The sequence below is a fragment of the Grammomys surdaster genome, unplaced genomic scaffold (genome assembly GCF_004785775.1).
Source record: "Grammomys surdaster isolate TR1022 unplaced genomic scaffold, NIH_TR_1.0 150, whole genome shotgun sequence".
In the NCBI taxonomy this organism is placed as follows: Eukaryota; Metazoa; Chordata; class Mammalia; order Rodentia; family Muridae; genus Grammomys; species Grammomys surdaster.
Window position 1 is genome coordinate 2,397,995 of NW_021604608.1, and position 15,211 is coordinate 2,413,205.

A 15,211-nucleotide genomic window follows, 5' to 3' on the forward strand; every position below is an offset into this window, starting at 1 on the left:
TCTTGCAGAGAGTTTGGTTTCTCTATCCACATCCAACTCCAGTTGCAGGGGATTCTGATAGTTTCCTCTGGCTTTTGGAGGTTTCCACACATGGTATAAAAATACAGGAGCATATTCATACAAATAAAAATTAATGAATACTAAAATATCATCTAACAAATCAGCATTACCTGTATCTGTAAGTAAACATATAAAGGAGGTTGACAAAGAAGGTGGATGGATGTCTGAATATGTATAAACACACACACTCTTCACATATAACTTTATATGTGTATAATATTTGAAAAAATATTAAAGACTTCAAAAATGCTACCAATAGTTTTAACAAAGGAGACAGAAAATGGCATCAATAGAATAATCAATAAAATAGAAAAACAAATAATTTCCTATTCTGTGAGAGCATTTGAAATAAAAACTAGGTCATAGTTGGACAGTGGTAGCATATCCCTTTAATCCTAACACTCAAGGGGCAAGGCTACACAGGGAAACCCTATCTCAAAAAAAAAAGAAAGAAAAAAAAAACAAAACAAAAAGATAACAAACCAACCAAACAAAAATACCTTCCCAATCCAAAAACCTAGGGTATATTAATTGTTTTTCACTGTAGAACCAATCATTTAAAAATAGGAGATTTAAGCAAAACAAAATTTTGTGTTTCCTCATGAGTTTTGTGGGATTATATGGAAAAGTAGCTGGCTGCATCTTAGTGCTTAAGGTGTCTCCAGTGCTTGTCTCATCTGTGGGGTTGGACTATCTACTCTGAAGGTTTGCCTAGGGGTAAAAGATCCTTCTTAAGTTGGCTCTTGCATGCTTAGCAAGTTGGTGTTGATATGAGGATTTCTGTTCCTCTCCATGTGATTGTAGTGTTCAGGTGGTTATCTGTACATTATATTCATAGCAAGGGACAAGTGGTTGTATATTCAATCTCTTTGAGGTTGATTTGAGTATTCTCTACCTCAAAAAATGATATATTTTACTTCTAATACCACAGAATGTGACTTTATTTAGCAATATGTTTTTCTACAGAGAAAGCCAAATAAAATAAAATAAAATATAGTCATTAGGATGGACTATTCTTCAATCAGTCTGATATCTGCGAAAAATAGAAGAATGTTAATTAAGTTAGAGGGAAGAGAAATTGAAGATGCAGAGAAAATAGAATGTTGGGGAGGAAAGCTGGATAGTGTACAGGCCAAGGCAGGCTGAAGCTACCAGCTCAGAGGAGAATACATAGAGATTATTTTGGCATTTAGTTTTTTTGCCACAGCATTCTACAAGGAAGACAGGACAACATTTACCGTATCAGTTTTGACTGCATCCTAGAACAGCCACAAATATGTAGGCTTAGGCATGCAGTACTGAGATCTCTTGTTGTACTGTATAACTCTTTAGTTTTTTATGACATAGGAAACACAAGTAATGTGCAGGGATATATCAAACATATCAAATGCTATTTGAGTTCTTAAAATATCATTTATTTAAAAAATATTATCTGAAAATTAGACGCCAGTTTAACTCTGTTTTAGAACTTACCACTGTGAGCTGAGTTTTGTTATACTTATGAATTCTAAAAGTTAAATAAAGCCTACAGCTTTCTATGCCAAGGTAGGGATGGCACATCTGTGATAGAATACGAGAACAGAGTTATGTTCCATGAGCTGGCAGCTCAGACCTGCATGACAGCCACTCAAATTATAGCAGAGCTTCTTCTGTTGCTTATACACATATCTATAGGGAGTTCCAAAAATATGAGGAGGATGGGGGGATTGTGTTTGATTTATGCTTGTATTGGCTTGGTGCTTAAGTGCTACAGAAAGCAGATGATACATTACAGCCTTCATACATGGAGAGGGAAGTGTTTCCAGTTACAGAAATAGAAGTAGTGAAGAGTACTAGATATATGGGTTGTGTCCTGGGGAATAGGTGTTAAATCCAACCAGAAAGCCATTGGTTACCCATCACATTCAAGCTGTTATACCCCAAGGTAGGTTCTCCATGCCACTGGATAACCGTATACCCATGCATAATTTTACAGCATCAATTGTACTTGCTGGTTTAAAAGGGAGAGAGGTGAAATTTGGAGGGTGATTTGGTTGTGGAGAATCTGGAGGAGTTAGAATGGAGTAAGAACTGCCCGGTGGATTTTATCAAAATATTATATATATATATATATATATATATATATATATATATATATATATATAATGCATGAGATAATCTTTTTGACTGTTCAACCTAAGCTATCTTTTTTCAGGAAGATTACTGCTTGGATTATTACAACCTGTATATAGCATGTTCACAGCTATAATAATTCAAACATAATTATGTGAGGAGTAAGAAGTAAGTAATGAAAAGTGTGGGTGTGGTGACATGTGTGCTTATCTTTGTGCATGTGGATATATGTGTTGGAGACCTGTTCTGAGGATCGAACCATGGGGAAGACCAGAATTAAAACAACAATATCCAAGAAATACCAATAAAACTCAACATAAAGGAAATAGATAAGATAGTCACGAATAAGAACTGGAAGAGATTGCACCCGAGGGAAGGAAATGCAGTAGAGTGAAAACAGAATCAGGACTCCCCAAGACAAGAACAATTTGAGCTTTTAACCCTTAGACATTTTGAATCTATCCATATGTGCTTCCCTGCAGGGAAACCCATATTAAAATCTGAGCAAAGAAAAGACCAGGGAATGGGAGTTCACATGGGCTTACCTGAATGTTTTATTGGGGCTCAGGAAAGAAAGGACAAGACCAAGTCTTGGATTAGTGGAAGATTGCAGTACAATAGAACTTCTACTCCTCTCAATTCCAGTACTGAAACCCTCTGCCATCAATATTATGGTAGGCAGAGGTAGGGTCTTTTGAAGTTATTAAAGAGGGTAAACATCTTATAAGAGGGATTATGACCTATTACGGGTTGAATGAAGAATGCTTGCTTATAAGATTAAGTTTTGAAAATCTCAGCTGGTGATACTATTTCTGTGAGCTTCTGGGAACTTTTAGAAGTAGAGTATGACTGGAAGAAGGAGACCACTGAAGGTCAGTCCTTAGTGTCTTATATTGTGGACACTTCTTTTCTTTGTTTCATCTTTTGTTTCTTCCTTTGTTCTTTCTTTCTTTGTTTCTTTCTGCTTTCTTGCTCTCTCTTTTTTGCTTGCTTACTTGTTCATTCTCTCCCTCTCCCTCTCCCTCCCGACCCGACCTCCCCCCCCTCTCCTTTCTGTATTGTCTCACTGTGAACTGTTTTGTTGGTGGTAGGCTGACCCTTTGAAAACATGACCCAAAGTAATGCTTTCCTGTTATGAAATTGTTCTTCCAGGTGTTCTGTTATGGAATTGTAAGCATAATACAAATTATCCCATTGAGTGCTCTGATCCTCATTCCACCATCTGAGATTGCAATGAGAAGTCAGTGGCCTGCTCCCCCAAGGATGATTGTGTTGAGACCCAGCCATGCTGATACCCTGATTGCAGACTTTTAGGATTTTGAGCACAATGTCTTTAATTTCTATCATTCATAGACCACCTCCTTTATGATAGTTGGTGATAACTGCTCAACGTAAAACCTATAGACAGACGGTACCTATTACAGTTTTACCATGAAGTGGTCCAAGGTGTTCTTCTTTCATACACAGCCTGGTCACAGGCTCTTAGCACATATATAGCAGAGGTCTGCCTAGATCTGACCTCAGTAAAGGAAGATGGACTTAAACTTCAAGAGACTTTAGGCCCCAGGGAAGCGGGGGCTAGTGGAGGAACATCCTCTTGGAGGCAAGGAGGAGGAGGAATGGAATGAAGAACTGTGGGAGGAGAGACTGGGAGGGGGGCCATGACTGGAATGTAAATAAATAAAATAATTAAAATTAAGAAAAAGATTTTCTCATCATCTCATTAGCCCATTTCTCTTCTGAGGTCTCCTTAGGCATCTCCATCTTTACAATGCCGTTTTCCTCAGAGCTTCTTTGCACATGCATTTGCTTTCATCATCCAGAAATGTATATGGCAACCCTTTGTTTGAGTTAATAAATCCACCAGACACTGTGAGCGTTGGGAGAGAGTAAAATTTTTGTGTTTTAGGGGTGTTTGTTTTCATAGCTAGGTGTAGTGAACGGAGCATAGTAGAGGGAGACTAGTGGAGCCGAGATTTAGAGTAAACGGCGGTTCAGTCATACAGAGTTTTTATAAGAATGAATGATAAACTTGTTCTTTTGTAGGTTTATCTGAAAGAGAGGTTCAGGCACACAGTGGATATCTTTATTTTCAAGCTTTTATTCTTGGAGGAAATGTTATATTCCACAGAAAAATAGACCATCTTTAAAACTCAGGATATAAGTTAAGTTTAGCTATTATTATTTAACCTCTTGTAAGGTTTTTTCTTTTTAAAACAAAATCAAACCCAAAAACCTGGTATTGAGAACATGAGAAATTGAGACATTAGTCTGGGGTTAGAGAGCTAGAGTAATCTTGTCCTATTGGGGAGGACAAGATGGGACTACATCTTTTGTGTTAATTATAGAACTTCCTACTGCCCTTCATTTATAAGTTATTAAAATTACAGAATCAACTTCCCATAAGACCTTCTTTTAAAAGGCAAGAAATTTACAAATTCCTTTAATTGGAAGCTGTGGGGTGGGAACAGCCTGCTGGTGTAGATGGATGAGCTTTGGAGGGTCCTATATGACATCCATACAGAAGGCAAGCATCTTTATCCATCCTCACACTTTAGTTCCAAACAATGAAACATAGCATGAGATTATAAGCTCCATCTTTGTAGAAGCTATGTCTTACATTTCCTATGTTGTACATACCATGAATGTATAGCTATACATTTATGGAAACATTAATGTAAACATAAATGTATTGTAATCAAATTTGAGAGCAAGTGACAAACCAAAATAAGACAATGATATAATTTGCTGGTGTTTGTTACAGGCAATTTTGCATTCACAGATGTACCCAAATACTTGAGAGTTTGAAAGGAATAAGAGAAATAAATAATTCAGATATATTTATAGATAGACATAAGGTCACATTTGATCAGGTGGAATTTCTGCTTTCATAGAAATCTAAAGAGAAAAGATGCTATTTAATTTGTGAAACACTTGTACTTTTTTTTCCTAGGTTAGTGTCAAACTCATGACCTTCCTGCTTCAGCCACCCTAGTTCTGAGATTGCAAGCATGTACCAGCATGCCTGCCTTGACACCTTGAATTCACAATAACAAAACCTCTTCTTTTCTGAGCCAGACAGTTACTATAAAAATAGTTTTCTAATCCTGATTTGTTCTTAAAATATATTGGAAACATCTTTCTAATCCTGATCTCAAATAAATAAATAAATAAATAAATAAATAAATAAATAGTTACTTTAAAATGCGGTTTTCACATTTGGTCATTTTTTTTTCTTTATAAAATGATAGTGTTAGAAATATTTTAATTGTATATTCTTTAAATGATGGCTTTTCAAACAATAGTTACCCAAACACCGACTTTCATTGTTTAAAACTTAAAAGCATGGAAGTAAGTTGAATCATTACCCAAAAGGTCTGCCTCTGGGGCCGTGTGTTATGGAGATCAAGGGGAGATGTGGACCAGGTACTATAGGCTAGAGTTGGGACTTCCTCATGAGTGACCTTGTAACTCTCTGAAGGTCATCTTACCTACACTTGTGAAGCTGATTGTCACTACTTCCGATGGCCATGTGCACTAAATCACTTTACTAAACATGTACTGACTGTACTGTTCACATCTGAGCAGTGAAAATACGAAAGTAAGTCACATCCGCTTTCACCTCACCTGTGTTATAGTTAAAGATGGTCTTGTTTGGAGGTGTGCTGAAGCAGCGTTCTAAGCTATATCTCTAGAAAATGCTAAAGAGTCCTAAGCAAAAAACAAAACAAAACAAAACAAAAAAAACTTTGTAGTTAGAAGCCGAGGTAGATAATTCTGGGATTGTCGCAAAGTTTTGCTTAGGTTTGGAATTGAGTAAGTTGGGAAGCCAGCCACATGGCTTTTCTAAAATAAGCGTGGAGACACTGTAATTGACAGATTCTAAAGAAAGTGTCACCGGTTGAGAGAAAACTTAAAGGAAGGGCCAACAGGAAGCCATCCTTGGGAAAAGCCAGGATGCCCCAACCACTCTGCAAGTGTGAGGATGTGCAAGAATTCAGTTCCACACTTGTTGAAAATATTTCACGATTTAAGGTAACTCGATCGGGAATAGTTAGCATTTCTCAGATTGAATATTCAGTTTCCTCCAAGGAAAATTGCTCTGCAGCGGAAGTCAGCCGCACATTGGTGCCAAGAAAACGGTACTGAATTGGGATTCTAGGAGAGATGAGTCAGTTAAGTACCACAGGGCTCCCAGCTCATAAACCATCCCTTTGTAGTTCCTGAGAACATGGGAGATTATCAGTCAATTTGTCCTTTAAAAAAGGAAATGCCTAAAACCATGATTCAGCTTTTAAAATTCAGCTTCTGTGACTAACTGTTATAGCTTCTAGGAAAAGCTTAGGTGGCCAAGTGAATCTATAAAGCCCTTTCAGAGCTAGGTGCGGTGGCATGGTGCACACCTGTTATCACAGTAGTTAAACTGATATCAGTGGATCAATAAATCAAAACAAGCTTCAGCCTCATAGCAAATTTGAGGCCATTTTAAGCCTACATAAGACTCTGCCCCCCAAAAAGAAATAAATAGGTAATAAATACTTAAAAATTTTATATGTTTCAATGTAAGACCTGAAACGGTGTATTTAGATCAATGAAATAAGTATTAATTCCAAATCTTTTAAGAAAGTAAAAATGTAATAAAAATGATCACATTATTTCCTCTCAAACAAATGGGAAAGTATACAGGGTACAGTACACATTTTATAGAATATTTTACATAGTGTATATAATAGATATATATGATGAGGCAAGTCCCAACCCAACTTATAGTAACTCAAGTCTGGATAATTACAAAAGGCATCTCAAGTGGACTTTCAAGGAGATCACTAAAAAGTTGGAATATTGACAACAAATTTATAAATTGATTATTTCTCACCCAGAGACAGCCTTCATCAAATGGTGCACATAAGTCCTTCTACCTGTTGAACTTAGGTTGCTGACGTTTAAACTTTGGCTACAGCATGTGCCTCATGTCTGTATTGAACAAACACAGCATCCTACTGTTTCAAACATTTATACATTGTTCTTTGATGTACCAAAGAACGTACACAACCACACAGAGGAGTCAGTGGGTACAGAATCTGAGGCTACCTCTTTCTTATTTCTGTGGTTCTGTGTAGTTGAGGAACATGTCTTCCCACATGTAAGAATGTCTTATAGGAAAAAGTAAGTTTCAAATTGTCTTTTATTCTTCAACATGTACCTCCTTACTTCAATCCCTCTTTAGGCTCTGAACTTCTTGACACATTTCCTATTTACTTTTGTTTTTAAAATTAACTTTACCTCTGAGAGGGTGGAGGCCCGCCCCCCACCCCCCAGGGTATCCCCCAACCTTGGTACATCAAGTCTGTGAGGCTAGGCACATCTTCTCCCACTGAGGCTAGACAAGGCAGCCCAGATAGAAGAACACATTTCACAGACATGCAACAGCTTTTGGGATAGCCCTCATTCCAGTTGTTCAGAACCCACATGAAGAATGAGCTGTACATCTGCTACATATGCATGGGATTGCCTAGGTCCAACCTGTGTATGCTCTTTGGTTGGTAGTTCAGTCTCAGAGAGCCCCAAGAGTCCAGGTTAGTTGACTCCATTGGTCTTCCTGTGGAGTTCCTATCTTCTTCAGCAAGGCAGTCCTCCCCCCAACTATTCCATAAGAGTTCCCAAGCATCACCACTGTTTGGCTGTGGATGTCTGAATCTCTCTGTGTCAGCTGTTACACAGAGCCTCTCATAGCCATCTCCAGGATTATCTCAGTTAGTGTTTTCTATATACTTTTTTTTGTGCTTTCAACTCTTGTAGAGTTGTATTTATTCCCTACACCTGTTTGATAGTATTTTCCTTTATTTCTTTAAGGGATTTATTCATTTCCTTTTTACAGGCCTCTATCATCTTTATATAATTGGATTTAAGATTGTTTTCTTGTGCTTTGGTTGTGTTAGGATATTCAGGGCTTGCTATTCTAGGGTAGCTGTATTCTGAAGATGTCATATGGCCCTGGATTTTGTTGGTTGTGTTTTTTGAGGGCCTTTAGCTATCTGGATGGCTTTGGTCCCTGGATGCTCCTTTTATAGTAGGTATTGGGAGAGAGGTTAACCTCGATGGTCCTAGTGTTGCAGGCCTCTGATGGATTTCATTTTGTTGTATATTTCAGCATCTGCATGTCTGTTTCATTTCCATCTGAATCATAATCTTCTAACTTATCATGGATCTCATTGTTGGCCTCGGAGTGAAGAATACTTTAGGTTAAACTCACTAGAAACTACACATTTGACCTTGCAGATGTTGAAAAGTAAATTGGTCTGGATCCATACTTGGTGTCAGTAAGATGAGATGCCGGAAGTGGAAGAGTAGTTGAGTGAGAGGATCACTCCGGTTTCATTTCAGGATTTACAGGTCTGAAGAAGTTGGGTGGAGAGGTGGAGAGGTGGAGGGGGGAATGGAGGCCAGTTGGGAATTGCAGACTGTTAGGGCAGTTGGGGTGCCCTAGAGGACTTAGCAAACAGGGAAGATGGGTGGGAGAAGGGAAGCATACTTGGATGGTTTAGGCTCCACTGGTCTGATGAAAGTGGGAAAATGGAGGTCTGCCAGGGATAGCTGACTGCTCAGGCAGCTGAGGCCCATAAGACTCATAATTTTTTACATAATTGAATGAAAAAGAAATAATTATGTTAAAATCATTGTAGGAAATCAGTCCCAGTTTAATGACTATGAGGGTGGATATTCTGGGTTGTCAGGACAGTCATCAGCTATGCTATCATTTGTGCATTAATCAATCATTCTGAAGAAACCATAAGGTTTCCTCTGGGGATTGCTTTTTAGAGAATAACTTGCTTACAGGTTTAGTATACAGTAGAGGACTGAGCTGGTATTCACCTCTGGACTGCTGCTTTTCCCAGCGGCGGATGTTTTTCTTTATGACATAGAAACAGTACTATCGAATCTTACATTTTGTTTTAGGGAGTTGGTCATTCTGCTGCAAACTTACATTTCTATGCTGTATGATAGATAGATCTCAACTGTGTATTTCAGTCATCACACCTAATTCATGCAAAGACTCTCCTGCCCTGGGGACTGTTCTGCTTTTTAATGAATTCACTTTGATGACAACTGAATGTGAGAGGTGCTTCGCGAAGCACACATCACACTTCATCCGAGGGGAGTTTAACATTAAAATTCTCTCACATGTGTAATATGTCTACCCTTAATGTTTTAGTTGAAATGTCGAGATCTGTTTCATTTTTCATGGCTTTCCATCTGAATCATAATCTTCTAACTCATCATGGATCTCAATGTTGTGCTCGGAGTGAAGAATACTTTAGGTTGAACTCATTAGAAACTACACATTTGACCTTGCAGATGTTGAAAAGTAAATTTGTCTGGGCCCACACTTGGTGTCAGTTAGATGAATTGCTGGCAGTGGAGGAGTAGTTGAGTGAGAGGATCACTCGGGTTTCAGATAAATGCTGCAGATATCTTCCAGCTTTGTGATTTATACATATAGATCCATCCTCGGTCCAGTTTTTGAAATGAAGACAGACATCTTTATTCCAATATACCAAGGTATTTCTAGGCTAACATGTAAATATAAGCTGAGCATCTTCACAGTATTTCGATTTCTCTACGGCTGTGAATAGAACAACTGTCCTTTCTACTGCTCAGAAATACTCTTTCTATTTGTTCCATTATAATTAAATTATCGATTGCATATAAAATACTGGGAATGTTAACCCCTCAACTGTGGCTGTGTTAAATCAGGTCTGACGAATTTGAAACTTGGCCATTGATTAATGAACACTAATTTTTAAAAAGTAGTTGTTAATATTTATGCCATACCTTTCAATAGCCACAAGATTTTATTATCAAGACAAGATTATGGGATTAAAGTAAGATATGAGAATATCAAGCATAGAAGACAGGAAAGGGAGAGTATGTCATCATGAGGCCTTATGACTTGCAATTCAGAGGGACAAAAACCTGAAAGGCAAGGGGCTGATGTCTAGTGCTGCTTCCCACTCATCCTTCTTCTGAATAGATAATTTTCCACATATTTCCACATGGTCTACAGATATTTCATATCTACATTTGGCACAGCATCAGTATATTTACTATGTTTGGTACATTCCTCTAATCTATGATTAAAGAAGGCATTTGGAAGCAGTTGGAGGCATCTAGGAACCTTCAAATTTAGTCTAGTGAAACACAAGAGTTTTGAGAGTCCTATCTGTAAATAGAGATCTGCTGCTGGGGTGAGGAGGTCACAGGGGCAGAAACTTTGGGAATTTAAGGCTAGAACCTAAATCGCAGAAATTCGCAGTCCAATGTTAGCATGGCCAAGCAGGGGCTCTGCTTGTTATCTGGTTACTATATGATTCCAGATATAGAACCCTCACCATTTCTGCCTGGTGTCTAGTAAATATTGATTGAATGTATGTATTATGAATGTATGTAGGATGCCTGAAAGGAATGTGAGTAAATGCATTTCACAGGACATTATCAGTAGGCTCAGTGACCAGAAAAAGTGACTGGTATATTTTAAGACAAGAATCATTTTGATGCCACAGCAGGAGTTTTAGCCCGTGTCGGGATGGTCCCTCAGTCTCACCATAACACTCAGAGAAAAGAAAACTAATCTAGAATTGCTATGTAAAATACTTATAAAAATGAATGTATATTAGCCTCAACAAGTTTTCGGTAGTTTCGTGTCAATAGAACACAGACTTCAGAGAACAAGAAAGTGTCTACAGGAATGAATTGCACTGTGAAGCAAACTGTGATTCAGTATAGCATCTTCCATCTTCTGCTTTCTTCCTTGCTTTTTCTTTCTCCATAAAATATCTTGTCTAGAGGAATGCTATGCTTCACTTAGGGCCACATGGTTTTGATTCATATTGTCATATAAGTATATGACCTAGTGATTCTCTTTTTGTCTTGTTCATTTAGAGTCACAAGTACGATGACACCATTTGTATTTTATCCCATACCTTCAGTTATCCTGGTATTCCTTCATCCACTGCTTTTCTCTATTTCTTCCATTCAGAAAACATGTATCCACCTTAAAAATTCAACAATGGCTGAGTGGTGATGGTACACATCTTTGATCCCAGTACTTGGGAGGCAGAGGCAGGCAGATTTTTGAGTTTGAGGCTAGCCTGGTTTATGGAGTTATCCCCATGACAGCCAGGACAGCACAGAGAAACCTTGTCTCAAAAAATCAATCTATCTATCTATCTATCTATCTATCTATCTATCTATCTATCTATCTACCAAATAAATAAGTAAAATTAAACTACCTCCTCTACAGATCTTTCTCCCAAATCTCTACACTTAGTTTTGATCACTCATTCCTTAGAAGTTGTGTGGACCTGTACCCTGAAAGTTCTGATATTCATTTCTCTTTCATATGTCAATAATTAACATTTTAATAAGTTATTTAGTGTCCCACAAGGGCTTTTTTTTATCTAAAGAATCCAATATGGTATTCGCCAATAATATAGCAAAATAATGTTTGCTTAGTAAGTGTTCTCTGTAGTTTCTATCAGCCTTAATTAGCAGAAATCTAAACAATAAATAAATTTTAATTTTAGAGACAAAATTGGATTGAATTCCAAAAGAAAACTCTTAAGAAATCATGACTTGGTATTCATGGAGTGTCTCAGTATTTTCTAGACTTGAGTTAACTAAAATTAAGTAAGAAAGTGAGACGGTGTGTTCAGTTTTCAGTTTTCAAAATAAATTTGTGTTCAGTTTTCACTTTAGCCACTGGCTTCTGACCAACCTTGGAAAAGTCAATGGATACAGTTGACTTCAATTTTCTCTTTCATTTAAAGGAAGCAATACCTATCTTTACCTGATGGAAATAAGTAAAGAGTATGTTTACACAGCTGGATGCTCTTTGAAGATTGGAGAGCTAAGTTGTTTCTTAGGATAATATCTTTTAAGATGTCCCTAGCTCCTCTTTCATGTCATGTTCAAATTAGGAACAGGAAAACAAATCTTGGAATAAGATTTGGAGACACTTATAGAGAGAATAAAATGAGAAAAAATAAACTTCCTATATCTATTGTTGCAACCATTGCTACAACAGGCTCTTAGTTTATCACGAAACTTGATTCTGTAAAATAGTTATTAGCTAAATGTCAAGTGAAAGTTATTTAATTAAAATACTGGCTTAGTTTAATCAAGCAGAGAGAAATTCAGACTTCTATTACTATTGCAGAATAAAGCTATTAGTGTTATTTTGTATCTGTGCAATTTTACTTGGCTGGAACAATTTCTACATTCTTTATCCAGACATATTATGTTAAAATAATTAACAAGGATTCTTTGTATTGATAAAAAAAATTACCCATTTCAATGCCTTGTATTTACTAAGACAATTATATAGCACAAAGTGTCTAAATAATTCTAATCTTATTTTTAAGATCAAATTACATTTTAAAGAATGCAAGTGTACATAGTATTTTGCTTTTACAGAATGTTCTACTACAAGAAAAGCTGCCTTTAAAAACAGAAAGTCAAATACATACCTTAGGAACTGAACACAAATTTATTTTGCAAACTGAAAACTGAACACACCGTCTCACTTTCTTAATTTTAGTAAATGGTTTTGAATTAAAATCTAAATGTTCTGAGACTCCATTTGTTTATTTATTTGAGTAAATTTAAGTGTTTAATCTTTGTATTTATGGTTGCAATCGGAAAATAATCAGATATTTGAGATTAATCACTTTTTAGAATGGAATGCTTGACTGTGAGGAGTAGGGAACAGGGTCGACTGATGGAATAAAGGGAGTGGCAAAACACAAAGATACGGTGGTTCTATCTTTGGGAGAGGCCTAGTGGATTCAAATTGTGTCTTTACTAATTGTTAACTGGATGATCTTAGGCTGGTTATTTAAAACATTCAACCTGCTATCCTATTATTAATAAGGTAAAATATTTCCCTTACAGAGTGACATTTGTAAAATAACATCATGAATAATGAAATATTAAAAAGAAAAATGAAAAAGCCTGTTCTCTAGCTCTGCCTCAAAATCTAGACTAACCAAATCCCTCCATCTCCAGGAAACTTACATTGACCTCGTTCTGACTTGTTAGTAACTTACTTCTGACCATATATAGTCATCGTTGATCATTCATCTTTTTGTTTGTGGAGGAGACATCTGCCTGTGAACATTGATAAATTATGTAACTCCACTGCCCCTCATTCTTCCAACTCTTTTCACATACTTGTGAGGCAAGTAGACCATGCCACCAGACAGAAGACCTGATAAGGTTGATACAGGTTCAAAATCTCTGGACTTCTCATATTTGAGAATAGTAGATGTTAGAACCAGCTCCTAGCAAAGATCTATCTGTTCTGGAACACTAAGCATGACACCTCATTGAAAGGGCCATGATAATCCTTCACTGGCATAAAAACATAGAGTTCTCCATGCTAATGAAGTATCTCAATAGGCCCCAGTGTTTAGCCAATGAGCTTCTCATCCTGTTCATCCCTTCCTGCAAAAGATATTTAATCTCTGGTTCACCCTGAGTAAGAAGTATGAGTTCACATCCTCCATACAAATAAAGCAGTTTGAACAAGCAAGGTCCATCTATTTCATCAAGCACGTACGTGGAAGTTTGGGGGAGCCTTTGTAGATAAAGCCACTCCTAAATATCCCAGACAAGGCCTCTCTTCCAGCACCTCCAGACTTTCCAACTCACTCAGAATCAATATGGATTCAACCCTTGTCCCAGGCTCAGTCATCCCCTTCCTGCTTGACCAGTAGGGGGAGCCCGAGCTTGCAGACCCCTGTTCCCAACTCCTAGTTTCCAGCAATGACTTGGTAGGTACACAGGAGATTGAGAACCACAGCATCCATCTCAGACACTACTGTTCTTCACCTGGTAGAACAGGTGCTGTGACCCTTATCACAGATTATGTTCTGACTTCACCCCTGAGTGACGTGCTACCAGTACTCTAGCATCCCAGTGGTGAGGCAGACATGTAGCTGGACACAAACTCTTGACACAAGACTGAAGACAAGTCAAATATGCCCTAAAAGTCACACTCTGCTGGAAAATTTTAAACATGTTGATATGAAAAACAAGGACAGCTTATTTCATTTTATTTATTATTTGATTTTTATTCATTATCAAAGAACAAAATTTAGGGTGAGTAAAACCTGACAAATTGATAATCTACCCACAGTGGTGATGGATATTTCAAAACCTCTACCTCTTTTTCTTTCAGCACATGAATTAAAAAATTACTAAAAATTAAAAAAAATTAAAATTGAGTAGAGTTCTATTTATAACACATCTTTTATTTTTTGCATACTTTTTGTTCTTTGAAAGCATATACTTTTTCATATAGCATGTTTAACTATGTATGTTTATGTTCATGGCATCTAAAATGTGTATACATACATAGGCACACACACATGATTGCTCATGTAAATCATAGTTTCACAGATACTTGAGTGATTTGGCAGGGACTACTGGCAGATGGTAACTACTTTTTTTCCTAAATAAAATATTCAAATTTTTCTCTAAAACAACTTCATGATATATATGATCTCTTTTTTACTCCCAGTCATTGTGGAAAATTATTATGATAATGATTCCACATGTAATTTCTTTGAAATTTTCTACTGGTTTGAAGTATTACAGCATGTTGGGTACAAGGTACCTATTGAAAGTTAAAGGGTTGTCCTTTCTCTCTTTCTTCTTATTGGTTATTTTATATGTTTACATTTCACATGTTATTGCCCTTCCCCATTTCCTCACCTCAAATCCTTTATCCCATCCTCCCTCCCTCCTACTTGCAGAGGTAGAGGTTTTGAAATATTCATTACCACCGTGCCAGTGGCAATTTTTCAGGTTTTACTCACCCTAAATTTTGTTCTTTGATGATGAATGAGGGTTCTTCCCCTCACTCCCACCTCATCACCCTAGGAGCATTGAGCCTCCACAGGACCCAGGGTCTCCCCTTGCACTGAGGCCAGATAAGGCAGTCCTCTAGTACATATCCAGCTGGAGCCATGGGTCTCTC